The sequence below is a fragment of the Leuciscus leuciscus genome, assembly GCF_965113295.1.
Source record: "Leuciscus leuciscus genome assembly, chromosome: 16".
NCBI lineage: Eukaryota > Metazoa > Chordata > Actinopteri > Cypriniformes > Leuciscidae > Leuciscus > Leuciscus leuciscus.
In genome coordinates this window covers 38,334,313-38,362,284 of record NC_138740.1, presented here as the reverse complement: position 1 = coordinate 38,362,284, position 27,972 = coordinate 38,334,313, and the positions used below count along the sequence as shown (strand labels likewise).

At 40.7% G+C, this 27,972-nt stretch overlaps 2 long non-coding RNA genes across 2 annotated transcripts; both read right to left on the bottom strand.

The window, feature by feature from the left end:
* Positions 1-6,940: 6,940 nt before the first annotated feature.
* Positions 6,941-10,471, bottom strand: LOC309478382. The gene is made up of 5 exons (XR_014198958.1): positions 10,325-10,471; positions 9,618-10,200; positions 9,265-9,406; positions 8,217-8,266; positions 6,941-7,267 (listed from the first exon to the last, which is right to left on the bottom strand). It is a non-coding gene; the product is annotated as an uncharacterized lncRNA (long non-coding RNA).
* A 9,641-nt stretch (positions 10,472-20,112) lies between these two features.
* On the bottom strand, positions 20,113-22,211 carry LOC309477031. Its single transcript, XR_014198482.1, has 4 exons — positions 22,158-22,211; positions 21,777-21,983; positions 20,877-20,923; positions 20,113-20,779 (listed from the first exon to the last, which is right to left on the bottom strand). It is a non-coding gene; the product is annotated as an uncharacterized lncRNA (long non-coding RNA).
* Between the last annotated feature and the right edge of the window lie 5,761 nt (positions 22,212-27,972).

The following is a 27,972-nucleotide window of genomic DNA, read 5'->3' as shown; positions in this document are numbered from 1 at the left end:
GGACACAACGCGTTACAACAAGTTAACAGTTCATTCCTTTACAGTAACTTACACCTCAAAGTGTGTGTGTGTGTGTGTGTGTGTGTGTGTGTGTGTGTGTGTGTGTGTGTGTGTGTGTGTGTGTGTGTGTGTCCGCTTCAGCTGTTGCTCTACTGAAGTTACTTGTTTAACCTGTGATTCTTTTCTTCCCTGTCTCTTTATCTTTTCTTCTTTTACTTTATCAATGATCATATTATGTGTAAACTATTCTAGATTAATTATGTTGGATGTGTGTGTGTGTGTGTGTGTGTGTGTGTGTGTGTGTGTGTGTGTGTGTCATATCAAAATTGCAGGCTTTCTAATAAAAATCAGTGTTTTTTGCTGTTATTGTTGCTGATCATTGTACATCACTGTTGAAGATCTATTTCTGTTATGAATTTTAAGTGAAAAGGATTAGATGGATAAAGATTCAGACGAACACTGATCACAGATCAGTCCTCACACCAGTGGCGGAGCCAGAGGGGGGTCCGGGGTGGCACTGGACACCCCTGACATGCGATTGGCCACCCCGGGTGCCACCCCAAAATTTTATTTGCTACTGGCAGTTGCTGATGCTGATTAAAAAAAAAAAAAAAAAATTACGTTCGCCAGCAGCGCGACGCGCGCGCAGTTTTCAAACGGACGAGCAGAGGACGAGATCATAAAGGCACATAGTTACAAGATACCGAACTTCGCCGAATAAGAAAACATCATATTTGAAGTAAGTTTTTAAGGTTTAGCATCAGGGGGGTTTGCTCCGAATACATTCTGCCTAATACACGCATATACAGTAGGCTACCTTGCCGTGTGTACGTTACAGTATAGCCTACAAATGTTCTAGCTAATGTGAGGATAGGGGATGAAAACGCAGGCAAAGAAGAGCAGAAACAAGCGATATTATAATGCGATCACTATAGGACTGAGAAGCTTTATGGGTGTAGGATGTTGATGGACTCGATCTACTGTGTTTTGATCATCATTAAATCTGATCTAGATGTAGTCTTTGATAAAAATGCGATTTTCTCAGCTTTTTGCTCATGTTGCTTTTTATGAAACTTGCCAACATTCAAGTGTTGATAAAAAAGACGCACGAAGCTAGAATAAAACAGATTTTTTTTTTTTTTTTAAAGCACATCAGGGTCTGTTCTTTCTTTTGGTATGTTCAGATATTCATACAACAAAATATTCTGGGGTGCCATGAAATTGTGAAAATTACCAAAAACACAATTTTTTTTATACTGGAAAGAGTTAAGATAAAAATGTTGGTAATTGGATGATGATTAGAATATGAATATGATTGGAATCATATTTTAAATTTGGCATATTTTTTAACAGGGTCAATTAAACATGAAAAGAAAGGGAGAGATAGGCTATAAGAGTTATTTTTAATAAGCACAAACATAGTCCAGTCATTTTATGAAAAAAGGTTTAACAAATTGCAACAGAAGCAAACTCAAATAATGTTGTATCCTCAATATGTCCTGAGTAAGGAAAAAAAGTCCAGAAGAATCCCATTAGGGGAAAGTTTTGAAAACTGTTTCTGGGGATTCACTTTTTATTTTACCTACCTTTTGTCTTCTGCATTCTCCTTACCATTGTCTCCTGTTCTTCCCTCAGACTCGTCCCCCAGAAACAGTCCCACAGACCCAAACCCCATCTCTTAAAAATTAATAAAGGCTGGTTTCTAAAGTACTTCCTGCCTCTATGTATTAATGCTCATGGGTAGCCTAAATGGGTTCCATTCAGACCTTAACATTAAGTATTTTACAGTTATATGTCAACAAGATTCAACAAGACATTTTCACCTGGCTATATCCACTGTTTAGATCTGTTGTGGTATTTATGCAAATTAGCACATACATAATTAGATTATGCACCATTTGTCCATGTTAACAAACAATTAAAAAAAACTTGTAATACATTTTTTGTTTGTCTTGATGTAAGTAATCAATTCAGTAATTTTCATGGTGATATCTAAAGGTTACAATTTTTACCCTATTCATGTGAGAGAAAGAATGAATAGGCTATATTTGGGTCTTTTTCGAAACTTTCCCCTAATGGGATTCTTCGGGACTTGTTTTTCCTTACTTAGGACATATTGAGGATGCAAAATCAGTTGAGTTTGCTTCTGTTGCAATTTGTTCAAGGTTGACCCCCATTTTGGCTTAAAATGACTGGACTAACAGGCAGATCAGAACCCAGCCCTTACATCACCACTGGCTAGTCAGAGTCAGTGTGGTCAGACTTCAGGACCAGCAACAGGTCAGAGCATCTACCAGACACAGGCAGTCAATCACATACCCAATTCAGGAATTTAAGTTGAGAAGATTTTGCCAGATTAAAAGGATAGTTCACCAAAAAATGCATTTTTTTTATAAATTAAATAATTATAATTAGAAAGAATAATTATAAATTATTATAATGAAAGAATTATGTTGTATTAAATCTTCATAGGATAAGATTTTATATTGACGGGCAATACAATTGTTTACATTTTTCAAGTACATGTCTGCTTGATGCCTGCTATATCTAATAAAAATAAAAAATAAATTGTAAATGAGTATTTTTTTTTTGTAAATGAATTCAGCAGTTCATAACAGACACATGCTACGGTATCTTATCTCCTTGGTGCTTCAGCTTTGTTTTCTGCAAATATTTTGGATGTTCAACACTTATAGACACAAACAGAGTGACCCAATTCCTTCCATAAGCTTTTCCACTGTGTGTGTGTGTGTGTGTGTACTGTGTACTGTGTACCCCCGCAAGTAGCAGTGGCCACCCCCTGGCCACCCCATGTATAAAACTCTAGTTCCGCCACTGCCTCACACGCCATTGATTCGCTATAAGAGAGTCCGCATTCAGCTCTAGGATCAGAGATATGAACATTCATAATAACATGTATGAGGATCTGTTGTGCAGCGGCTCAGATTCCTGTAGTTCTGATCAACATTAGTGTATCGACCTTTCAACTCAAAGTCATTTTCATTTCCAGTCTAAATCCTCTGCTGTGTTGAGTGTGAGAGTGTGTTCAGTTACACAGAGACACAGAGACACATCTGAGAATTGTTCATAGCTTTTATTTGAATAACAAGTGTTTCTGCATCTCCAGGATGCAGTTTTAATGGAAACTGAGGAAACAGAACATTTACACAGTTTAACGGTCATCAGAATCATAAATCCTTTTCATTTTCAAAACATGTACATTTATAACACTATACTTTATTCAATTTGCATCAAATTACAAGAAACTAGTTAACGTTGGGAGGGTATTTTTTTCTACTGACTGGTTTTATCAATCTCTCTGTATTATTATTATTATTATTATTTTTCTTCTATTTCTGACAGTTGTGAAAACACTACTGTGGAGTTTCTTTTGCTATTTGAGCAAATTGGAACACAAAAACATATATTAAATGTAGTATTTACAGAAGTTTACCCAACTATGATGACTTATGCTTCTGAGAAACTTGGAAGTGTAACAAAAAGGGTCAATGGTGTGTATAATTCTGAACTGGTCACACTAATGCATCTCTATAACACGCATTGTGCAATTTATACGCAAAAATTAGTTTTTACATGCATATGATACACATTTGTGGGTTTAGTAGTGGTGTGTGGTGAGTGTGTATTACACGTTTGGTTAGGATTAGTGGTGTGTGGGGTGAGTGTGTGGGGTGAGTGCACTACACCAGGGGCGGGTCTACGTGGTGGCCAGGGGGGGCACCGGCCCCCCCTGAAATTCGATTGGCCACCCCAGGTGCCCCCCCTATAAGATGTCTTGTGATTGGTTCATTTTACGACCAATCAGTTTTATAGACTCTACTGAAGTTTACTTCAAAGAAGTGCAGCGCCAGATAAACAACGGTCGTCGCAGACTTGGACTTTTACTTTATCAATCAAGAGTGGGAAGTCAAGACACCAAACAAAGAGCTGCCAGTCACCACCGAAACAGAAGTTTTAGTTCCAGCTGTTTTAGTTGAGGTCTGCCTTTTTCGACTGTTTTCCTCTCTTTCTGCTACTGTTTTTACAGTGCTGCCAACTCTCACGCATTCACCGTGAGACACGCAATTTTCATACTCTCTCACGCCACACATCCATTTTCTCACGCACAGAAAAATCGCGAAGCAAAGAGGACACGGAGACCGACAGACTAGACAGAGCAGGTTACTTATGATATACAAAAATCTCAGCTCAGATTCTGTCAATTTTATTACGAAATTCAAACAATAAATACCGTTTTGGCGCTTGTAAATGCTAGTAATAGCTAATAGTAAAAAAACATGAATGAACACTGAAAGATACAGTACAACTTACCGAAATGTATATTCCTCATACATAATATCGATCAATCAGTGTTTTTCATCAGCGTGAAGAGGTCAATAACATAGCAGAACAATTGTCACATTTACCTCAGGAAAGCCATTTAATGAACATAATATAGGCTATAGCACATAGTTGGCAAGAAAAAAAAAATAGCTATAGAGTATTTAGCTAAATATGTGTTCTATATTACATATTTATTATATTTTTACTTATATCATTAAAGTTATTATAATAATAAAAAATTTGAGTTATTTTTAACCTTAAATAATAGCCTACTACCAGCTGATAGGGCAGTATGTTTACAGCATTAGGTGAGTCGTTTTTTTCTTGAGGAAAAATAACGCCTATCTTGTGTAGCCTACCTAATATTTATCCAAATAAGTCAATATTAAATCAAATCACAATAATTGAATTGAATTGAAATAATAAAAAAGCGTAGCTTACCAGAAATTGTATCATGTAAACATTGTAACATGTTGTCACTAAACCTAATAAAATTCAGTTTAGTTACTAAAATGTTAGTGACAATGTTAGTAAAATGTTTTTTTTATAAAACATTTTATAAAAATGTAAATTCATCCTCAATCTGTCAGTGGATCTCCAGCTTCCTGACCGACCGGCAGCAGCGAGTGAGACTGGGGAAGCTCACATCCAGGACCCTCACCATCAGCACTGGCGCCCCCCAAGGGTGCGTTCTCTCCCCACTGCTCTTCTCCCTGTACACTAATGACTGCACTTCTAAAGACCCCTCTGTCAAGCTCCTGAAATTTGCAGACGACACCACCGTCATCGGTCTCATCCAAAATGGTGACGAGTCTGCTTACAGACTGGGGGTTGAACAGCTGGCTGTCTGGTGCAGCTATAACAACCTTGAGCTGAACACGCTCAAAACAGTGGAGATGATTGTGGATTTCAGGAGAAAATCCCCAGCACTCCCCCCTCTCACCATCATGAACAGCACTGTGGAAGCAGTGGAGTCATTCAGGTTCCTGGGCTCTACCATCTCTCAGGACCTGAAGTGGGCAAATCACATTGACTCCATTGTGATAAAGGCCCAGCAGAGACTGTACTTCCTTCGCCAGCTGAAGAAGTTCAATCTGCCACAGGAGCTGCTGATCCAGTTCTACTCAGCCGTCATTGAGTCTGTTTTAAGCACTTCCATCACTGTCTGGTTTGGTTCAGCTACCAAATCGGACATCAGGAGACTACAACGGACAGTCCGGACAGCAGAGAGGATTATTGGTGCCCCCCTGCCAACCCCCCAGGACCTGTACTCTTCCAGAGTGAGGAAGAGAGCAGGTAAAATCATCACAGACTCCACTCACCCTGGACACCCCCTGTTTGAACTGTTACCGTCAGGACGGCGACACAGATCACTGGCCACAAGAACATCCAGGCACAGGAACAGTTTCTTTCCACAGGCCATTTCCCTTCTGAACACTTAACATGCCCCCCAAGGCATATGCCTGTAAGTGCAATACTCCCACTGTCTAGTGCAATATTCTCTTAACTCAGGTGATATTTATATTTATATTATTCATACTACTCAAAATACTGTAAATATGTTCATAATCTGTAACATGCACTAGACTCCCACTGTCTAGTGTAATATTCTCTAACTCAGGTGATATTTATATTTATATTATTCATACTTCTCAAAATACTGTAAATATGTTCATAATCTGTAAATGTTTATTCAGACTAAACCCAACTGTGACCCCTTTTTTTTTTTTTACTTTTTATACTATTTTTATTTTATTTTTTTTAAATATATTTTATTCTTAGAATTTGTATTACTATGTTTCTTGTTGTATTTGTATTTGTATTTGTATATGTGCACTGGAAGCTTCAGTACCAAGAAAAATTCCTTGTGGGTGCAAGCACACTTGGCAATAAAGCTCTTTCTGATTCTGATTCTGATTCTGATTCTGAAAACATTATGTGTTGTTTTCTTTTGAACTGTTACAGTGCTAAAACTTTAACTCTGTGTTACTCAGCTTTTTTGTAATTTAATCTGAAAGAAATGTTGAATGAAACACTATGATGTTTTGACCAAACCATTTGAATTATTACAGTGGGGGGAATTTTTTATTTATTAATTTATTATTATTTGAAAGAGATTGTGAATAAAACTACTGTATATTGTAATGGCCAAACTACTTATTAAAATAAAATAATTGACATCGTTTCTGCTTCTGGGAATTTAAAATTGCTCATTATTAAAAAAAATTTTTATTTGATAAACTTGTTAGTTTTATGAAAACACAAAAAATAATAAACACTGGCTCTCAAATTTAACTTAATGGATATATACAGGGATGACAAAAAACTAAATTAATCAAAATGTGCTTTATTACTACATTTGTTTACAAGTAACTTTATTCAAGTTAAAAAAAATAATAAAATCAATAGGATTTACGTAATATACTGTAGAATTTAGCTCTTTTTTTTGGTCACTGGCGGCCACCCCGTTTGGAGGCAGTGCCCCAGCATGGCCCCCCCACTGAAAATGCTCTAGACACGCCCCTGCACTACACACACAATAAAGTGCGTATCATATGCACGTTAAAAACACATAAAATCATTATAGAAATTTTTTTTTATACAGAAAACAGCAGCAACAACATGCTTCAGTTCATCATGATAAATACCTTTTTTAACATGTAAAAGGCAGATTGCTTTTTGTAACAATTTTAAATGAATGGAAGTAACTGTGGCCTGTAATGCAAAATATGAATTTAAATAACACTTTAGATCTAGAAGAAAAATATAATACAACAACAACAAGCAGCAATATGGGCAACGAAGGCACAGTAAACGTGGAAAGAACGGAAAAGTGAAGGATGAGTCCCTGTTTTTATCCTTTGACATCACGAGTGAAGATGCTGTCAGGAGCCTGAGAGTCCAGAGACTTTAGTGGCTGTTTCTGAAAATAATAACAAGATACATTAATAATAAAGTCATAACTGAAAAACTGTAGCAACTGAAGCATCATAGATGCCCGTATGAAATTATGCTTAATACTCAAATCACATTCATCATCTTAAATATTATAGTAATATATTACTATTATAATATTAAATATTAGCCTACATGTTAAAATTAAGGGTAACACTTTACAATAAGGTTCAGTAATTAACATAAACTAAAAATGAACAATACTTCTACAGCATTTATTAGTCAAGTCTCCTTTATTTAAATAGCACTTGTTTCATAATCTTAATCTTAAGATTGAATCTTAGTTAATATTAATTTCAACATTTACTATTAAAATCAAAGGTTGAATTTGTTAACATTAGTTAATGAACTGTGAACTAACATGAACACACAATGAACAGCTGTAACTAACATTAACAAAGATTAATAAATACTGTAACATATGTATTGCTCATTGTTAGTTCATGTTAGTTAATACATAAACTAATGTTAACTAATGAATATTGTAAAGTGTTACCAGAAGATGTCGTTTTTCTTTGTCCAGAAAAATGTTCATACATGATCCAGTAAATATTGAAATATTGATGATTTCCACTACAGAAATGATGTTCTTGCTCAGTAATTTTGTCTTGTTTTCCAGTACAAATATCTAAACATTCATTCAAATGAAGTGAGTTTATGATTAAAACAAGAACAAATATCTGCCAAAGTGGGCAGAAAAAAAAGAAGGGAAAACAAGATTATATTTCTGACCCCATTTGTTCTTGTTTTAATCCATTAGAAACAAGACTTAACATTTTCTGTAATTTTGCTTCTCCAGTAAATGTATCTTGATTTAAGAATAATCTTGTTTTATAAAACAAGACAAAAATGCTAAAGAAAGAATATCATTTTTAGCAGCAATGTAACTTTAATCTTATGATGTATCAATATCTCACCTGATATTTGGTCTTCTCTGATACACCAGAAGGACACTTTACTGTGGAGACTGAGGATAAACACACACATCTGGTTATCTTCATAGTTAAATACAGCAGATTAATTCATTCTACAAATCCAGCACATCCACAGACAACATTAGAACAAGGAAATAACTGTGTAATGTACAGTAAGAACAATTCTGATGTCTTTCCAGGAGATATGATACTGTTTTTACTATGCAGTGGATAAAGCCTTTCATACACTAATAATAAAAGATCAAAATTGGTTTTAGATGGGTTTAATTATTCCGAATATCATGAAATGAATGATGTTGAATGAGTGTAATGGATCACAGAAGGACATGTAAGAAAAATTGAAGTGGACGTCGAAGATCTCAAAAAATGAAGTTTATTACAGCATAGTAGTGGCAAGGTACACGAAGCACCTTGGGTTCACCGGCGTCAGAATGAACCCCGAACATACCCAATCCTAAACCTTTTATCCTGGTCTTAATGTAAATGAAGTTGCTCTTCTTGCAACAGCTGTGGTCTGTATGTTAATGAAATTGAGACACCCCATGGTCCCTAGTGTCCCACAGAAGGTTCTCTGTTATTCTTTCAAATAAGAACAGCCAAAGGTTAAAGTGATAAGATTGTTTGAAGTCCCTTTAATCAAGATGGTTCTCGATTGCCCTCAGTCACTCCCAAGCTATAGGTGACACCTGTGCCTCTGTGATACTATTTTCATATTACTGAGATTGGATGTAATCGTCTCTATATGATAATTAAGCTCTTTTAAGTGAAGGAACATTTTGATATATATATATATATATTGGAGTTGAAGTGGTTTGGAACAGACCATAATTTCTTATAGACACCAGGAATGAAAGGGTTAATCACAACCTTAAGCAATTTCCAATAACACTTTATTTTGATAGTCTACTTTAGACATTCTACTATAAGTCACTTTGCAACTATATGTCAGCTGACTCTCATTAGAGTATTAGTGTTGATGATCAGAAGATCCACGGTTTGGATTGTGACCGGCTGATATTGTTTTACTCACAGTTTATTCTTATATCATTCAAACTCCACCATCTGACGAGGTTTACATTATCACTGGTTTGTGTTTTCATCTCTCTCTCTCTCCTGTCTTCATGTGTTTACTCATTTAATATTCATTCATTAATCTCTTCTCTGGAGTGACACTGTAGCAAATAATAAATCACAAATGACCGCAATTAAAGTATTTCATTAAAAGATCAAATAATCCAGTGATCAAATCCATAATCCATTTAAAAAGTTTGATTACAAAGCTCCTTAAAATAGTAAAGTACTTCAGTAAAGTACTTCAAATTAAAGACATTTCTGCCCTAAAAACGCATATTAATATTTTAAAATGATGTTCAAATATATCACCTGTGAGGAGAGGAAATGTAGGATTATCCAGCGTTCATGTTCATAATCACTGAATATGATAAAGTCACACATGAGGATCCGCAGTGAATGTTTGAGGAGAAGTTTCCTTCAGACTGCTGGACTTGTGTGTTCAGTGAGACTTTGGGATTGCTTGGTTTTATGGACGGGACATGATGGGCGTTACTAATGTCAGAAACCAGAACTGATCAGACTGGTGTTTCATGATCACATGATCACATGGCCACACCCACAACTGGTGCGTTCATCGGCTTTCACCAGATTCTGTGTCTGTGTGGATTCTGACATGTACAGTTTCATAGAGAGTGACACAATCCTCAAAGGATGAGGTGAACAATGTATAAAAGACACCAGGCTTTCACTCTGTACTGGCAACAGGAAACTCTGTGCAAGATTTACACAAACGATAATTAAAAATACTGGAAAATAAGTTTTACTGAAAATAAAAATGTACTGTATTGGAAATATATATGGCCATAAATCTTGTGGGCCAAAATCACATAACCGGTCCGACAAGGAAGCAGATCCTCTCTCTCTTTATATTTCCTCTTCATGTTGTTCGTGTCTAGAGAGAAGAAACACAAATAATTGTCAAATATGAACATCTTTTATCTCATTCACACAATTCAGTTCTTAGACTTTTTATGCAGCAGAACAATCCTGAAAACATTCTGATTTGTATTACTTACAGTCTGAACTCCAGCTTCTCCATCTCACAAGATTCACGAGCTTCATGTTTTCACTGCTTTCCCTGCTTCTTTTCGTCCTTTGTTCTTCTTTCTCTACTTTAAATAGAATGTAACAAACACTGGGTGTCCTTTCACAGCAAATACAGTTTCTGGCAACGGAGAGGATCCTTTTATACACAACCCAGTCTATACAAGTTCATTCACTGCCGCCTATAAAGAGGGAGGGACATATCATCTACTGACCAATGTGGAGTGAACCGATGATGAAATAACAATGAGATACAGCCCATCTGCATAAATGGGACGGGCACATGTGGTTTTCGCCCTGCCCACTCTTACTCTTACTGGACTCAGAGTGAACCTTCCTCCAGCATGTGTCTTACTGGAAAAACCCCAGGAACTGGTTTAGTGTGTTCAGGGGTGGAAAACACCATGATCATGCGGGTGGAGAAGTTTCACAGAAACCGATGAGATTACATTTAACAAAACAATAGAAACTCCACAAACAGAAACTAGACTCTTTTCATTCTATTTTCCAGGACATTTCATGTGCACATGATACTCAATCACATGATTTATATTGTGTTTATTGCATGATTCTGCCATTCAAATGTGTTTTAATGCTTTTATACAACACTGTCCAAAACTTGATTAATCTGAAAAAAAATTAATAATAATAAATGGTTTTACAACTTTTGATCTTAATAATGTATATGTTGAAATGAACATTAACTAAGATTGATATGCTGTATGAGTATTGTTCATTCTTAGCTCATGTAAACTAATGTAATTAACTAATATTAACAAATGATAACTTATAATGTTACCCAAAGTTTAAAGAAAGTCCTAATGTCCAGAAAGGAGGAATATCTGGTGTGTGAGAAAACCATTGCCTGAACAGTGTGAGTCTTTTATTATGTTTTGATCTAATACTGTAGAAAAAGATGTAAGTGCTTCTACAGATGTTACTGTTAGTTTCTATTTCTTTATCATATTTCTCTATTTCTGATTATATATCTGGAGCTTCTCGTTGTATCACTGCTATCACTGGGACTTTTACATTACAGAGTCGATAGTTTTATCCTCATGGACGTGGATTATAGTCATAATAACACTGATCCTATAGAAATCAAATGTGTTCCTGCTTCATATGAGACACATGATGATCCTCATTGAGCTTCAGATCAGATTCTCTGATTTCTCTTCACTGTCTCTGATCCTGAAACTAAAGGCCTTTGAGTTTGTGAATCTAATCTAGAGGACAGATGTGGTATTAACATCAATCTTCTGTGGAGTAACAATACAGATACAATTTACAAAGACATTCACTGACACTTAAACCTTTTTTTCTTTTTTCTGTTTAATGCAATTGGTATTTTGCAGTCTCAAATGAAAGCAAGTCTTCAGAAGAAACCAATTTTTAATAACTATAGGTTTCAAATAACACTCAGTTTCATATTGAATTGAAGACTAGACTCTCTCTCTCTCTCATTAGAGCCCTAATTAAAACAACAACACTAGTTTCTACATGGAAGAGTTTATGATATCCCCTTTATAATGTCCTAACTTGTTAAATTTGACCTCATTGTTTTGGCTGTTGAACAGAAAGAGTGAATGTACATGTACTCTAACAATAGAGTTTTTTTTTTTTTTAAAGGCATTGGGTTACAGCAGCCACAGAGCAGTTATATATATTTGTATATGTTTCAGTGTCAGAAATGGAGAGGTAATTAATAGGATATAAATAAAATACAATAAAAATACAGTTATATTTAATGTAATAATGGGTGTAGTGTGTGAGTTCAGCATTAGGGGGCGGTAATGCACTAATAATGATGAGTGGGCGGAGCCTCTGTTCATGTGGGCGGGGTTTGTGTATCTGACTGCAGCCCTGCACAGACACACAGTTTAGATCTTCAGCTCTGATGAATCCTGCTCCACTTCTGCTGGAGAAACGAACACTGAATTCCTCTCGAGACACTGAACCTGATCCACCGTAACACATGATCATCAAACCACTGAGAAACACTGAAGAACAGCTCATCATAAACACTGAGATATGACAAACACTGCAGTCCTTCATCATCACTGTATACAGGATAGTGTGAGATATGGATTCATTAACACAGAGATCAGTCTTTATGAATTTCTATTTAACATATTTAACATGTTTTTAATACCAGTAATATATATTTTGCATATTTAATATGTTTTAATACCATATATATATATATATATATATATATATGAAAGAAGATCACACACACACTATTGATTTCTATTTAATTCTCAGTACTATAATCAGTTTTTTAATAAAAAAATACAATTGCTTTAAATAAATATGTCTCCTTGGTTTCACCACAGGGGTCATCTGGTGCACAACACGTTTATGGAAACCTCAATATTAATATCTCGGCTCAGGATGGCTTCAGCTCCAAAAGCTGATATCAAGTTTCAAGGTACAGAAACTATAACATTCTGCACATTCATCTTCCGACTATCTACAAGTAAATGATATGATCAAGATCAAGATCGCTTAAAGCTCCACATTTACGACGGAAGGGACTTGAGTCTAGTGTTTTTAAGGGGTACCTATAGTATAACTATAGTGTTCTTGCAGAAAACACTCCTCTTATATTGTGTTAGATTATCTCTGGTGAGGGAGACAGAAGCTGAAGTCACACGTAATGCACATATGACATCACTGTTTTCACAAATTCATGTTTTCGTAGTTTACACAGAGATGATAACGGTATCATATTCAAAAACTTGCTCTTTGAAACCTGTTTTTAAAAGTTTACATTTTCAGGCCCGCAAAACAACGCTGTCGTGTAAATGAGCGGCCAAACTGCATTAAGTTTTCCATGTTTAGTTGAAAATGGTGTCGTGTAAACGAGCCGTTAGAGGAACTTTACTATGGTAGAGGTTTATAAATGTGGCCATGAAAGCTTAAAGGGGTCATCGGATGCTAAATTCACTTTTCTATGGTGTTTGGATATAAATGTGTCTTTGCAGTGTGTGGACACAAACACAACAGTAATAGTAATGCTCAAAACGGGTCGCTGTGAACAGAGCTGTTTTTGAGGAGGTAAAAGTGTTTTACACAAACATTGAGGAATTTTAACCAAAGTATGTTACAAACTTTATATGAAGACCCTAAAGAATCACAGCAACTTGTGGAGAACGGGCATCCGACGACTCCTTTAACAGTTGAAAATGAGTGTAAAGATGAACAAAATACTTTAAAATAGTCACTTGTTTTATTGTTATTTTTAATTGTGTTTACCTTAAGAAAATAAGAAAAGTTTTCAAAAATGAGTTTACAAGAAAGACACAGATTTTATTTTCAGTGTCATCAGTGACATCAGGCGTTAGTTTGTTGAAACTTGAGGAGAAATGTGAATAGGGTTTATATGTCTATGAAACTTTGACCAGTTAATTTAACTTTTCAGAACAACTTCCAGTTAAATGTATTATGTAAAAGCATGTAATGAGTGATGAATCGAAAGGAATTTCACCATCTTTTGATTACTTTTGATTGTACGTACTTTTTTTTTAGCATGTAAAGCCTGTAAAGCAGTGTCTGATGCTGTTGTGGGTGTTGTGTGTTTAATCCATCAGGGCGACACACAGCAATCCCGGTAAATTACCGTTGCAATAAAATAAAATAATAAAAGCTGCAAGACGTGTCGGAACGGTCAAAATGATCATCTAGCGCATATTTAAACAGATAAACTAGCTTACTGTAAACAGCACAGAGTAATCACGTCATCTCCATAAGAACTTTATGATTACATCAGCGAGATCTGATTCAAACGTGATCATACCGGTAATCTACAGAGCACTGGTAATTAACCAGTAATGTTACAACTTCCCTTACTGGTACACACATGATCTCCTAGCGGTAATTTACCATAAAGACTGTGTGTGTGAAGGGGTTAAAGTGATGTGTTTTCACACTTAGATTCAACAGCTCTGTGTGTCTGTGACTGTACATGTTCTGCTGGTGCCATCAGTGTCATTTTGATATCAGTCTTCATTAAATATAGCTCACATACTCAGACCGCTCAGATTTGATCAAAGGAGCTTTTGATTGTCATAACCATTACTGAGCTGCAACCTTACAAATTCAACAATGTCAATGGAAAAATGGGTGAATATCTCAGCATATTTTCATATTTCCATAAAACTGCACAGATATGAGAAGTGTGTCGGTCAGTGGTGTCCAGTTCTGCTGATGAAGGATCAGAGTCACGCAGTGTTCATCTCCAAACTTCAACACACGGGTTTCTGGTCATTATGAAGAGATGATTCGCTGGTTTAGGTGTGTTTGATTAGGATTGGTTAAACTGTGTTTTGAAAATGTGTCTTTTCTAGTTCTTAGGAATTAGATGTGGAGAGATCTTTAACATTTAACATTTATATAGTATTATATGTAAGGGATAATGTAGAGCGAGGCGGTTGTTATAGCAAATACAACCCCGACAGGCTGATCAGGACCCCGACGCGAAGCACTTATTACTGAAGTAAGGGATAATGTATTGCGAATAACAACCGCGACAGGCTGATCGGGACCCCGACGCGAAGCACTTATTACTGAAGTAAGGGATAATGTATAGCGAATAACAACCGCGACAGGCTGATCGGGACCCCGACGCGAAGCACTTATTACTGAAGTAAGGGATAATGTATTGCGAATAACAACCCCGACAGGCTGATCAGGACCCCGACGCGAAGCACTTATTACTGAAGTAAGGGATAATGTATAGCGAATAACAACCGCAACAGGCTGATCAGGACCCCGACGCGAAGCACTTATTACTGAAGTAATGGATAATGTATAGCGAATAACAACCGCAACAGGCTGATCAGGACCCCGACGCGAAGCACTTATTACTGAAGTAAGGGATAATGTATTGCGAATAACAACCGCAACAGGCTGATCAGGACCCCGACGCGAAGCACTTATTACTGAAGTAAGGGATAATGTATAGCGAATAACAACCCCGACAGGCTGATCAGGACCCCGACGCGAAGCACTTATTACTGAAGTAAGGGATAATGTATAGCGAATAACAACCGCAACAGGCTGATCAGGACCCCGACGCGAAGCACTTATTACTGAAGTAATGGATAATGTATAGCGAATAACAACCGCAACAGGCTGATCAGGACCCCGACGCGAAGCACTTATTACTGAAGTAAGGGATAATGTATTGCGAATAACAACCGCGACAGGCTGATCAGGACCCCGACGCGAAGCACTTATTACTGAAGTAAGGGATAATGTATAGCGAATAACAACCCCGACAGGCTGATCAGGACCCCGACGCGAAGCACTTATTACTGAAGTAAGGGATAATGTATAGCGAATAACAACCGCAACAGGCTGATCAGGACCCCGACGCGAAGCACTTATTACTGAAGTAATGGATAATGTATAGCGAATAACAACCGCAACAGGCTGATCAGGACCCCGACGCGAAGCACTTATTACTGAAGTAAGGGATAATGTATAGCGAATAACAACCGCAACAGGCTGATCAGGACCCCGACGCGAAGCACTTATTACTGAAGTAAGGGATAATGTATAGCGAATAACAACCCCGACAGGCTGATCAGGACCCCGACGCGAAGCACTTATTACTGAAGTAAGGGATAATGTATAGCGAATAACAACCGCAACAGGCTGATCAGGACCCCGACGCGAAGCACTTATTACTGAAGTAAGGGATAATGTATAGCGAATAACAACCGCAACAGGCTGATCAGGACCCCGACGCGAAGCACTTATTACTGAAGTAAGGGATAATGTATAGCGAATAACAACCCCGACAGGCTGATCAGGACCCCGACGCGAAGCACTTATTACTGAAGTAAGGGATAATGTATTGCGAATAACAACCCCGACAGGCTGATCAGGAGCCCGACGCGAAGCACTTATTACTGAAGTAAGGGATAATGTATAGCGAATAACAACCCCGACAGGCTGATCAGGACCCCGACGCGAAGCACTTATTACTGAAGTAAGGGATAATGTATAGCGAATAACAACCGCAACAGGCTGATGAAAGCACTTATTACTGAAGTAAGGGATAATGTATAGCGTATAACAACCCCGACAGGCTTGATCAGACCCCGACGCGAAAAAAAAAGCACTTATTTACTGGAAAGTAAGGATAATGTATAAGCGAATAACAACCCGACAGGCTGATCGTATGTCCCGAGTCTGATGACTCATACTGAAGTAAGGGATAATGTAATTGCGAATAACAGACCGCAACAGGCTGATCAGGACCCCGACGGTTGAAGCACTTATTACTGAAGTAAGGGATAATGTATAGCGAATAACAACCCCGACAGGCTGATCAGGACCCCGACGCGAAGCACTTATTACTGAAGTAAGGGATAATGTATAGCGAATAACAACCCCGACAGGCTGATCAGGACCCCGACGCGAAGCACTTATTACTGAAGTAAGGGATAATGTATTGCGAATAACAACCGCAACAGGCTGATCAGGACCCCGACGCGAAGCACTTATTACTGAAGTAAGGGATAATGTATAGCGAATAACAACCCCGACAGGCTGATCAGGACCCCGACGCGAAGCACTTATTACTGAAGTAAGGGATAATGTATAGCGAATAACAACCCCGACAGGCTGATCAGGACCCCGACGCGAAGCACTTATTACTGAAGTAAGGGATAATGTATTGCGAATAACAACCGCAACAGGCTGATCAGGACCCCGACGCGAAGCACTTATTACTGAAGTAAGGGATAATGTATAGCGAATAACAACCCCGACAGGCTGATCAGGACCCCGACGCGAAGCACTTATTCTGAAGTAAGGGATAATGTATAGCGAATAACAACCCCGACAGGCTGATCAGGACCCCGACGCGAAGCACTTATTACTGAAGTAAGGGATAATGTATTGCGAATAACAACCGCAACAGGCTGATCAGGACCCCGACGCGAAGCACTTATTACTGAAGTAAGGGATAATGTATAGCGAATAACAACCCCGACAGGCTGATCAGGACCCCGACGCGAAGCACTTATTACTGAAGTAAGGGATAATGTATAGCGAATAACAACCCCGACAGGCTGATCAGGACCCCGACGCGAAGCACTTATTACTGAAGTAAGGGATAATGTATTGCGAATAACAACCGCAACAGGCTGATCAGGACCCCGACGCGAAGCACTTATTACTGAAGTAAGGGATAATGTATAGCGAATAACAACCCCGACAGGCTGATCAGGACCCCGACGCGAAGCACTTATTACTGAAGTAAGGGATAATGTATAGCGAATAACAACCCCGACAGGCTGATCAGGACCCCGACGCGAAGCACTTATTACTGAAGTAAGGGATAATGTATTGCGAATAACAACCCCGACAGGCTGATCAGGACCCCGACGCGAAGCACTTATTACTGAAGTAATGGATAATGTATAGCGAATAACAACCCCGACAGGCTGATCAGGACCCCGACGCGAAGCACTTATTACTGAAGTAAGGGATAATGTATAGCGAATAACAACCGCAACAGGCTGATCAGGACCCCGACGCGAAGCACTTATTACTGAAGTAAGGGATAATGTATAGCGAATAACAACCCCGACAGGCTGATCAGGACCCCGACGCGAAGCACTTATTACTGAAGTAAGGGATAATGTATAGCGAATAACAACCGCAACAGGCTGATCAGGACCCCGACGCGAAGCACTTATTACTGAAGTAAGGGATAATGTATAGCGAATAACAACCCCGACAGGCTGATCAGGACCCCGACGCGAAGCACTTATTACTGAAGTAATGGATAATGTATAGCGAATAACAACCCCGACAGGCTGATCAGGACCCCGACGCGAAGCACTTATTACTGAAGTAAGGGATAATGTATAGCGAATAACAACCGCAACAGGCTGATCAGGACCCCGACGCGAAGCACTTATTACTGAAGTAATGGATAATGTATTGCGAATAACAACCCCGACAGGCTGATCAGGACCCCGACGCGAAGCACTTATTACTGAAGTAATGGATAATGTATAGCGAATAACAACCCCGACAGGCTGATCAGGACCCCGACGCGAAGCACTTATTACTGAAGTAAGGGATAATGTATTGCGAATAACAACCGCAACAGGCTGATCAGGACCCCGACGCGAAGCACTTATTACTGAAGTAAGGGATAATGTATAGCGAATAACAACCCCGACAGGCTGATCAGGACCCCGACGCGAAGCACTTATTACTGAAGTAAGGGATAATGTATAGCGAATAACAACCGCAACAGGCTGATCAGGACCCCGACGCGAAGCACTTATTACTGAAGTAAGGGATAATGTATAGCGAATAACAACCCCGACAGGCTGATCAGGACCCCGACGCGAAGCACTTATTACTGAAGTAAGGGATAATGTATTGCGAATAACAACCCCGACAGGCTGATCAGGACCCCGACGCGAAGCACTTATTACTGAAGTAAGGGATAATGTATTGCGAATAACAACCGCAACAGGCTGATCAGGACCCCGACGCGAAGCACTTATTACTGAAGTAAGGGATAATGTATAGCGAATAACAACCCCGACAGGCTGATCAGGACCCCGACGCGAAGCACTTATTACTGAAGTAAGGGATAATGTATAGCGAATAACAACCGCAACAGGCTGATCAGGACCCCGACGCGAAGCACTTATTACTGAAGTAAGGGATAATGTATAGCGAATAACAACCCCGACAGGCTGATCAGGACCCCGACGCGAAGCACTTATTACTGAAGTAAGGGATAATGTATTGCGAATAACAACCGCAACAGGCTGATCAGGACCCCGACACGAAGCACTTATTACTGAAGTAAGGGATAATGTATAGCGAATAACAACCGCAACAGGCTGATCAGGACCCCGACGCGAAGCACTTATTACTGAAGTAAGGGATAATGTATAGCGAATAACAACCGCAACAGGCTGATCAGGACCCCGACGCGAAGTGGAGCTTGAATCCTGAAGGGGTTGTTATTCGCTATAACAACCGCCTCACACTACATTATCCCGCTTATTACATGGCTACCCACCAAATAAATCAATAATTTGACACAAAATATTGATTTAAAAAGGAGTTTATTGATTTAAAAACGACTGTATTGCTTCCGCTAAAGAAAATAGCCCGTTCCGTCTCTACGGTTAGAATCCTGCATCCATAGCAACGCTCTGTTTTCCATGGCAACGGTGTGTTATACTTAGCAGCGTCTGTTATCAAGAAATTACACACCGCATTCTACATTATAATTCAACCAAGCCATGTAATAATATAATGTAACAGTGCCTTAACTTGATCTTTCTTGATATTACATGATTATTATAATATCCCTGTATGTAGGGATATACTGTATGCGGCCCTTTGGGTGTGTGCTTTTTATAGGCTTCTTCTGGACATCTCTAGCCATAACGGGTCTTATTCTTTAGTCCAGGTGTGAGCTTGATGAATAAAGATTATGGGCAGATCTCATAGCATCCCAGTCTCTTATTTGCTGCCCTCCCCAATTATTTATAGGGGTTTGAGTAGGACTTAATCTCCCTGCGATTGATTTGGGCTGTAGAGCCTGGTTTAGGGGCAACTTTTGGGCAAACCACAATGCACCCAATGTTCTCATTTATCCCCCCCACCCCCTGCAGCATCAAAAACAGCAAAGTAATGATCAATGATGCAAACACAATTCAAATCTGCTGTAAATCAACTTTAGACATAATACAATATTTTTGTTGCATTCAGTTCAGTGTCGATTCAGATCGGTTTAATAATGTGTAAAGATCATCAATTACGAAAACAGTTCAATTGCACAATAAATCAAACAGTGGAAAAAACAGTGATGTCATCATCAGCTCAGTCCGGGTCTCATCCAATAGTGTCATAAGCTCTGAATATACAAGTATACTATACAAAACATTTCAACAGTGCTGTTGTGTTGTTAACTGCTGCATTATTCAGTCGAAACACATTTACCTCGCTTGCTGATTTTGATCAAATATATTCACATTTATGCATTTGGCAGACAATTTTATCCAAAGCGACTTACATTGCATTTCAAGCTCCACATTTACATTCTTATCAGTTCTTGCTTTCCCTGAGAATCGAACACATGATCTTGGCGTTGCAAGCGCTAACACTCTGTTTGAGCCACAGGAAAGCATATTAACACACAACCAGCAGTTTCTGTCAGCTTACAATCAAGATTACTGTAAAACACAGATTCAGATCAGATGTGTTCAGGGAAGCATGTATCATGAAATACAAACATGTACTATATAAATATAAAATCCATTCATACACATTCATCTTATATACAGTAACAGTGCATGTCTTAACTTATTATTTGTTGAAAAGGAACATGATGGAGAATATTTATCAGGTTAGATGAATCACACTGATGCTTTCTGAAAGGAGAAATACAGAAATATAACACAAAGATCAATATAACATCAGATTTCTGCTTCAGTTTTCAATATTTCTCTGTATTTGTGTGTGTCTCACCTTTTCTGTGACTAAAACATCACAATGAATCGGTGAAACATGAGAAACTGTGAATGAAGAACACAAACATCAGATTATAGCAATTCCTCAAACAGCGACAATTAATAAATCAGTGTCACTGATGGAAATAATCTGCCAAAAGCTTACAGTTGTGGATATACATTTACATACAAGTTCCAGAATCTACAAAATATGGGTGTTTAAAACAAATTTAATAAGAATAAGCTTAACAGACCTTAACTTAATTTCACGTGTGCTGCTAAAAGATGTTTTAATATATATGGTGCACTGTAAAATGAATACGCTATATCTAATCAATAAAATTGTGGCAACAGATTACAAGCAATATTATTAATTAAATTTAACAAATTAGAATTGAGTAATAATTAATCAAATTAATTCCTTAAAAGGTAACCATTTAAAATTAGTAAAATTTACAACAATTTTTTAAAAACATTTTTAAACAAAATCTAAAGTTAATGATTTAAGGGTCAAGAGCCCAACTAAAACAAACACTGTCTTCAATGTTGGCAATAAAACAAATTTTTGTTTTTGTGTCAAAAAAAAATTGTTGTAAATTTTACACATTTTAAATGGTTAACTTTTAAGGAATTGATTTGATTAATTATTACTCAATTCTAATTTGTTAAATTTAATTAATAATATTGCTTGTAATCTGTTGCCACAATTTTATTGATTAGATATAGCATATTCATTTTTACAGTGTGAAATAAACAAAATAACTATATAAATGTATGACCACAACTGTAATTAGCTTCTTGCTTTTCCAATATAGAAAATTCATAGTTTAGAATTGATTTTACACATTTTAGACACCAGAGAAAATGAAAACTGTAGATGAAATACGACAGTTTGATATTAAACATCATAACTACTCACAGTTTGGTTTTCCACTATTAATACTGCTTTGTCTGTCTAGACTCGGCGTCTTTTTCTGTTTTGGTTCATTAGATTGTAACATTTTGTCCTTTTGGTTCCCCATTCTTCCCTTTCTCTCTTGTCACGTTTAATTATCCTGTAGTTTTTGAAGCTCAACACATGTCCTCCCATGCTGTAATTGATCATATATTTTGAGAATATTATTATCTGTTCAAAATAATACAGTAGTTCAGTTCAGAGTGAAGTTTAAAGTCAATTAATGATTGTTGAGCAATACAGGTTTACATTTCAGTTTCACTATAATAGAGACATTAATGTCTGGATTTAAATAAATGAATAAAAATCTCTTTACAAAACAATAAAAGAAAGTGTTTTAGTTACCTTGTGATGAGCAGAAGAGAGGAGACACACAGTGCAGCGCTGAGAGATCAGACCTCAGAAAGATCAGCTTTTATACAGTGTGAAGGTTACACTCCTCCTCTGGTGATACTCTGATGCAGTTTCACTTTCAGTTTTGAGCACATGCTGATCCTGTTGATACTCATGCTGATACTCATGCACAGTCACAGTCACATGTCAAAGTCATTCAAGCCACACATTCCCAACTCAATACTTCTGTAATTAGTATTAGTATTAGTACAATACTAAGTAATTAGTATTACTTCAAATACTAATATTTCTATACTAAAAGAGCATAATCGGTTTTTCTTATCTGAAGTTCCTCCACAGAATATCACTAAAAATGTTTTTCATATCTGTCCATCACAAACTTCATGAAGTTCAGGAAATGAAGATACTTGTTGTATCCATAATGGTCAGTGTTTATGATAATATCTTTATTCATATAATTTATTTGATTAGTTATACTTTATATATTATTATTATTTTAGATGTTATTGATTTCTTTAATCATATATTGTCTACTATATGCTCTGATATGTTTGATTATTTCTTCTGTGCTGTAAGATTGAAGTGTATTTTTAATTGATTATGTGGTGTACCTTTATATCAAAATATGTCTGTGACCATCTCTACAGACATGAGATAATGCAAGATCTGCTATATTCTCTTAAAGCTCTTAAAGCTGTCACCTCATATATCTATGTTCATCTATCTTTGACTTTTGACCAGTCACTCTGACCTAGCCTTTACACCAAGATACATAAATCTGTTTGACCTTTTCTTATTAGACAAAAACACAAGCGTTACGCCCCATATGATTTGTGTTTTGGAGTTCCCTTTCGAAAGGGGAACTCGCACTCCCTCGATGACTCTTTGGGGAACGCCTCGCGTGTCTGAAACGCTTATCTTATCATGACTAATCCTATTGGCCGGCGACAGTCTATGACATCATTACTTGTGCGACCCGGAAGTATATAAGGGGAGTCTGGAGAACACGTCAGGGACTTCTTTGGCCCTGTCCCAAATGGCACGCTTCATGTGCACTTTCGGTCTTGTGGACTTACAATGGCTGCCGCGTGCGCGTGTCCGTTAAGTCCGTGAGACCGCAGTGTGTCCCATTTCTCATTTTTAGATCACAGAAGGGTGCTCGCGAGCGCCCCCATGTGGTCGATTTGCGCCCTTGATGCGCACTTTTGCCGAGCCCGCGCTGATGCGGACTCCGCTGCAGACTTCTTCCCGACAGTCAAAGCGGCATTACGTCACGAAAGTGCGGACTCAGAGGAAGACCGCGAGTGCTTAGGGTTCCATTTGGGACAGGGCATTTGTCTTTACGCTTCAACCTGAAACTTTAAGTGGTATTCATGGCTATGTGAAAAACCGTGTATGGATTCGTGTCTAAGATATTTGACACCTGATGACACACACAGCTTGTGTTTTTACTGTTTGAGCTCAGAGCTGTCACAGTGTCTGGTTGTGTTTCCCTGGGTACCCACTAGATGTCCTCCTTACCCCCACGGTGTCTTGCACTAGGAACTTCATCTCCCACAATTCTGTCTGTGATTTGCACCCAGGTGTCTGTATTTTGTATCACCAGCTGTCTCTTGTTATCCCCTTGTCATTCATGTATATAAGCCCTGTTTGTCTTGTGTTCTTTGTGAATCAATGTTTAACGTTACACCGCGTCTGTTGCCTGAGTTTTGCCCTGCCTTGTCCTGCCTTGTCTGTTTCTTGTTTTTGTTATTTGCCTACCTGGATTCTGACCTTTGCCTGTTTTGGATTTCGCTTTTTGGATTACCCTTTTGATATTAAACACCTCACTTTGCTGCACTTTGGATCCTGTGCTTATTACCTTGGCGGTCGGGACAGATTGATTCACCCTCTAGGATCCAAGCAGTATGAGCGCCCGCCGCAATTTCCCCGCTGCCAGAGGGGAACAAGGAGGACCATCAGCACCAGAACCCAGAATGAGCATTTTTGAATGCTTTGCACTGTGGGCTCCGATTATGGAGGAGAGAATGGCGGTCAACTCCCCTGAGCCACAGCGCAAGAACACCGGGCAAACCAAGTCGGTTAAGGTTCCCCCCCGTGAACATTCTTTCGTGGGGACCCGCCTGGTAAAGTTTCGCGGTACCCGCGGAGGTCGCAGAGGAGGTGGAGGTGGGCGGGAGGAGATCCCGTTCCATTACCCGTTCTGGCCGCACATCGATCCAGAGGTTCCCCTGCAGCGGGCTCCACCTAGTCCAGAGCCGTCCACTCACCATCAGAGACGGCGGAGGAGGAGGAAACCTCTCGGCCTCGACCACGGGTCCGAGATGATGCCCGTACAGCCTGCTGTCACGCCAGAGACTGTTCACGTCACGTCTGCCCAGCCAGAGACGGTTCATGTCACGTCTGCCCAGCCAGAGACTGTTCACGTCACGTCTGCCCAGCCAGAGACTGTTCACGTCACGTCTGCCCAGCCAGAGACTGTTCACGTCACGTCTGCCCAGCCAGAGACTGTTCACGTCACGTCTGCTGAGCCGGTGTCTTCGGACAAGATGGCCGCCGCCGAAAGTGTTCCCGTCACGTTTACCGAGCCGGTGTCCATGGACAAGATGGCCGTACAGCCTGTGTCTGAGCCGGTGGTGTCTGTTCCAGAGTCGGTGGTGTCTGTTCCAGTCCCTGAGCTGGCAGTGTATGTTTCTGAGCCGGTGGTGTCTGTTCCAGTCTCTGGGCCGGAGCCAGTCTCTGTTCCTGAGCTGGAGCCAGTGTCTGTTCCTGTGTCTGTGTCTGTTCCTGTTCCTGGGCCTGAGCCGGTGACATCTATTCCTGAGCCCTCAGTGACCGCGACACTGGCCATTATGGCCACAGCCGTGTGGTGTGTGTGGGCTGCGCACACGCTTGGACCGGTGGTGTCTGTTCCAGGGCCAGTGGTGCCAGTTCCAGTGCCTGAGCCGGTGGTGCCAGTTCCAGTGCCCGAGCCGGTGGTGCCAGTTCCAGTGCCCGAGCCGGTGGTGCCAGTTCCAGTGCCCGAGCCGGTGGTGCCAGTTCCAGTGCCCGAGCCGGTGGTGCCTGAGCCGGTGGTGCCAGTTCCAGTGCCTGAGTCGGTGGTGCCAGTTCCAGTGCCCGAGCCGGTGGTGCCAGTTCCAGTGCCCGAGCCGATGGTGCCTGAGTCGGTGGTGCCAGTTCCAGTGCCTGAGTCGGTGGTGCCAGTTCCAGTGCCTGAGTCGGTGGTGCCAGTTCCAGTGCCCGAGTCGGTGGTGCCAGTTCCAGTGCCCGAGCCGGTGGTGCCAGTTCCAGTGCCCGAGCCGGTGGTGCCAGTTCCAGTGCCCGAGCCGATGGTGCCTGAGTCGGTGGTGCCAGTTCCAGTGCCTGAGTCGGTGGTGCCAGTTCCGGTGCCTGAGTCGGTGGTGCCAGTTCCGGTGCCTGAGTCGGTGGTGCCAGTTCCAGTGCCATTTCCGGTGGTGCCAGTTCCGGTGCCTGAGCCGGTGGTGCCAGTTCCAGTGCTTGAGCCGGTGGTGCCAGTTCCACCGTCCGAGGGGTCGTCTCCGCCGTGGCCGCCCGAGGGAAAGTCTCCGCCCTGGCCGCCCGAGGGAAAGTCTCCGCCCTGGCCGCCCGAGGGAAAGTCTCCGCCCTGGCCGCCCGGGGGAAAGTGTCCGCCCTGGCCGCCCGAGGGGTCTTCTCCGCCCTGGCCGCCCGAGGGGTCTTCTCCGCCCTGGCCGCCCGAGGGGTCTTCTCCGCCCTGGCCGCCCGGGGGGTCTTCTCCGCCCTGGCCGCCCAAGGGGTCTTCTCCGCCCTGGCCGCCCGAGGGGTCTTCTCCGCCCTGGCCGCCCGAGGGGTCTTCTCCGCCCTGGCCGCCCGAGGGGTCTTCTCCGCCCTGGCCGCCCGAGGGGTCTTCTCCGCCCTGGCCGCCCGAGGGGTCTTCACCGCCCTGGCCGCCCGAGGGGTCTTCACCACCCTGGCCGCCCGAGGGGTCTTCACCGCCGTGGCCGTCCGAGGGGTCTTCACCGCCGTGGCCGCCCAATGGACTGTTCGCTTTGCCCCGACCACCCGATGGACTGTTCGCTTTGCCCCGACCACCCGATGGATTGTTCGCTTGGCCCCGGCCACCTGAGAGACTTTTGGTTTTCCCCTGTTTCCCCATCCTATTGTCCATGTTTCCCTGGCCCCTGTCTTATCCTAGTTCCCCCGTGTTTGTTCCCCTGCATGGACCTGGTCCCCCGTCCCTCCCCTGGATCCTCCACCGTGTTACCTCCCTCCTGATCTCTTGGTTTGTTCTGTGTTCCGTCTTGGAGTGTCTGGGAGCCACTCCGTAGAGAGGGGGTCATGTCACAGTGTCTGGTTGTGTTTCCCTGGGTACCCACTAGATGTCCTCCTTACCCCCACGGTGTCTTGCACTAGGAACTTCATCTCCCACAATTCTGTCTGTGATTTGCACCCAGGTGTCTGTATTTTGTATCACCAGCTGTCTCTTGTTATCCCCTTGTCATTCATGTATATAAGCCCTGTTTGTCTTGTGTTCTTTGTGAATCAATGTTTAACGTTACACCGCGTCTGTTGCCTGAGTTTTGCCCTGCCTTCTCTGTTTCTTGTTTTTGTTATTTGCCTACCTGGATTCTGACCTTTGCCTGTTTTGGATTTCGCTTTTTGGATTACCCTTTTGATATTAAACACCTCACTTTGCTGCACTTTGGATCCTGTGCTTATTACCTTGGCGGTCGTGACAAGAGCACATACGATCAGTTCTTGAAAACAGGTACAGACATCTGTACCAGTCGATTCAGGTCCCGCTTGTGTTGAGGCAGAGCAGAGACAGGAACCGTGGGGTTTCAGAGGGAGCTCGTCGAGGAGTTTGAGAGAGTTGTTAATCTCTCACGCCACTCAGAGACTCACGAGTTTGAGCTGCCGGATGAGCATGTGTTGTCACTAACATCCTCTGATCTGACAGCGAGTGCTCTGCTGGATATAAAAACAACCAGTCCAGGAGAAAAGAAGATGCTGATGAGGGTGAAGATGATTTATAGCCCGAACCCCCACAGCCTCCCTGCCCTGCGCATGATGAGTTGTGAGTGTTATGTAATGCGCTTCAGTGAGGCTTCAGCTGCTGTAGGAGTGTGTGAGGGAAGAGACCGCTCATGGCAGACTTGTTTCTTTCCAGCCATAACGCTCCAGCTCTCGTGAGCCTTCCATTCCTGCCCGATCTATACAATCAGATCGAAAAGGCATGGAAGAACCCGTATTCAGCGAGCAAACGACGCTGTGTCGATGCACCAGTTGACAAGATGTTCACAAACTATCTTTCCATCTTGCATTAGTGCAGAGTTATAACTAAACCTTGACTGAGAGACTAGATAATCACCGTCTTGTTTTATGAGGAGTGCCATCATGGCCATATTGTACTGGTGCCCACAGATGTTTCTGCTGGAAAGTGCGCATTTCATTTCGTGCACGCGCATATGAACACGTTAATGTGCGACGCGGTTCTTTTCCAAGCAGTTTATAAACACCGTTATCCTTTGTCGTTTATCAAACATCATAAATATTCTATTGTTGTATACCATTCTCAATCTTTTGTCAGGCACAAAGTCACAGAGCACAGCCCTGGAAGTGGCCGGCGTTAGCAAGCAAGACACAGACATACTAGAGAGAGATGCACATCAACTTAACTTCACTGTTCTTTGCTGACATCAAACTTGGAGAGGAGAGAACACAAGTCTGCCTGATAACTGTTCCCACAATGAACTCTTATGGTGTTGTTTTCTCTCTCTTTTCGTGACCAGAAGGATAGTTCGGCTTCATTTTCTCATCGATATAG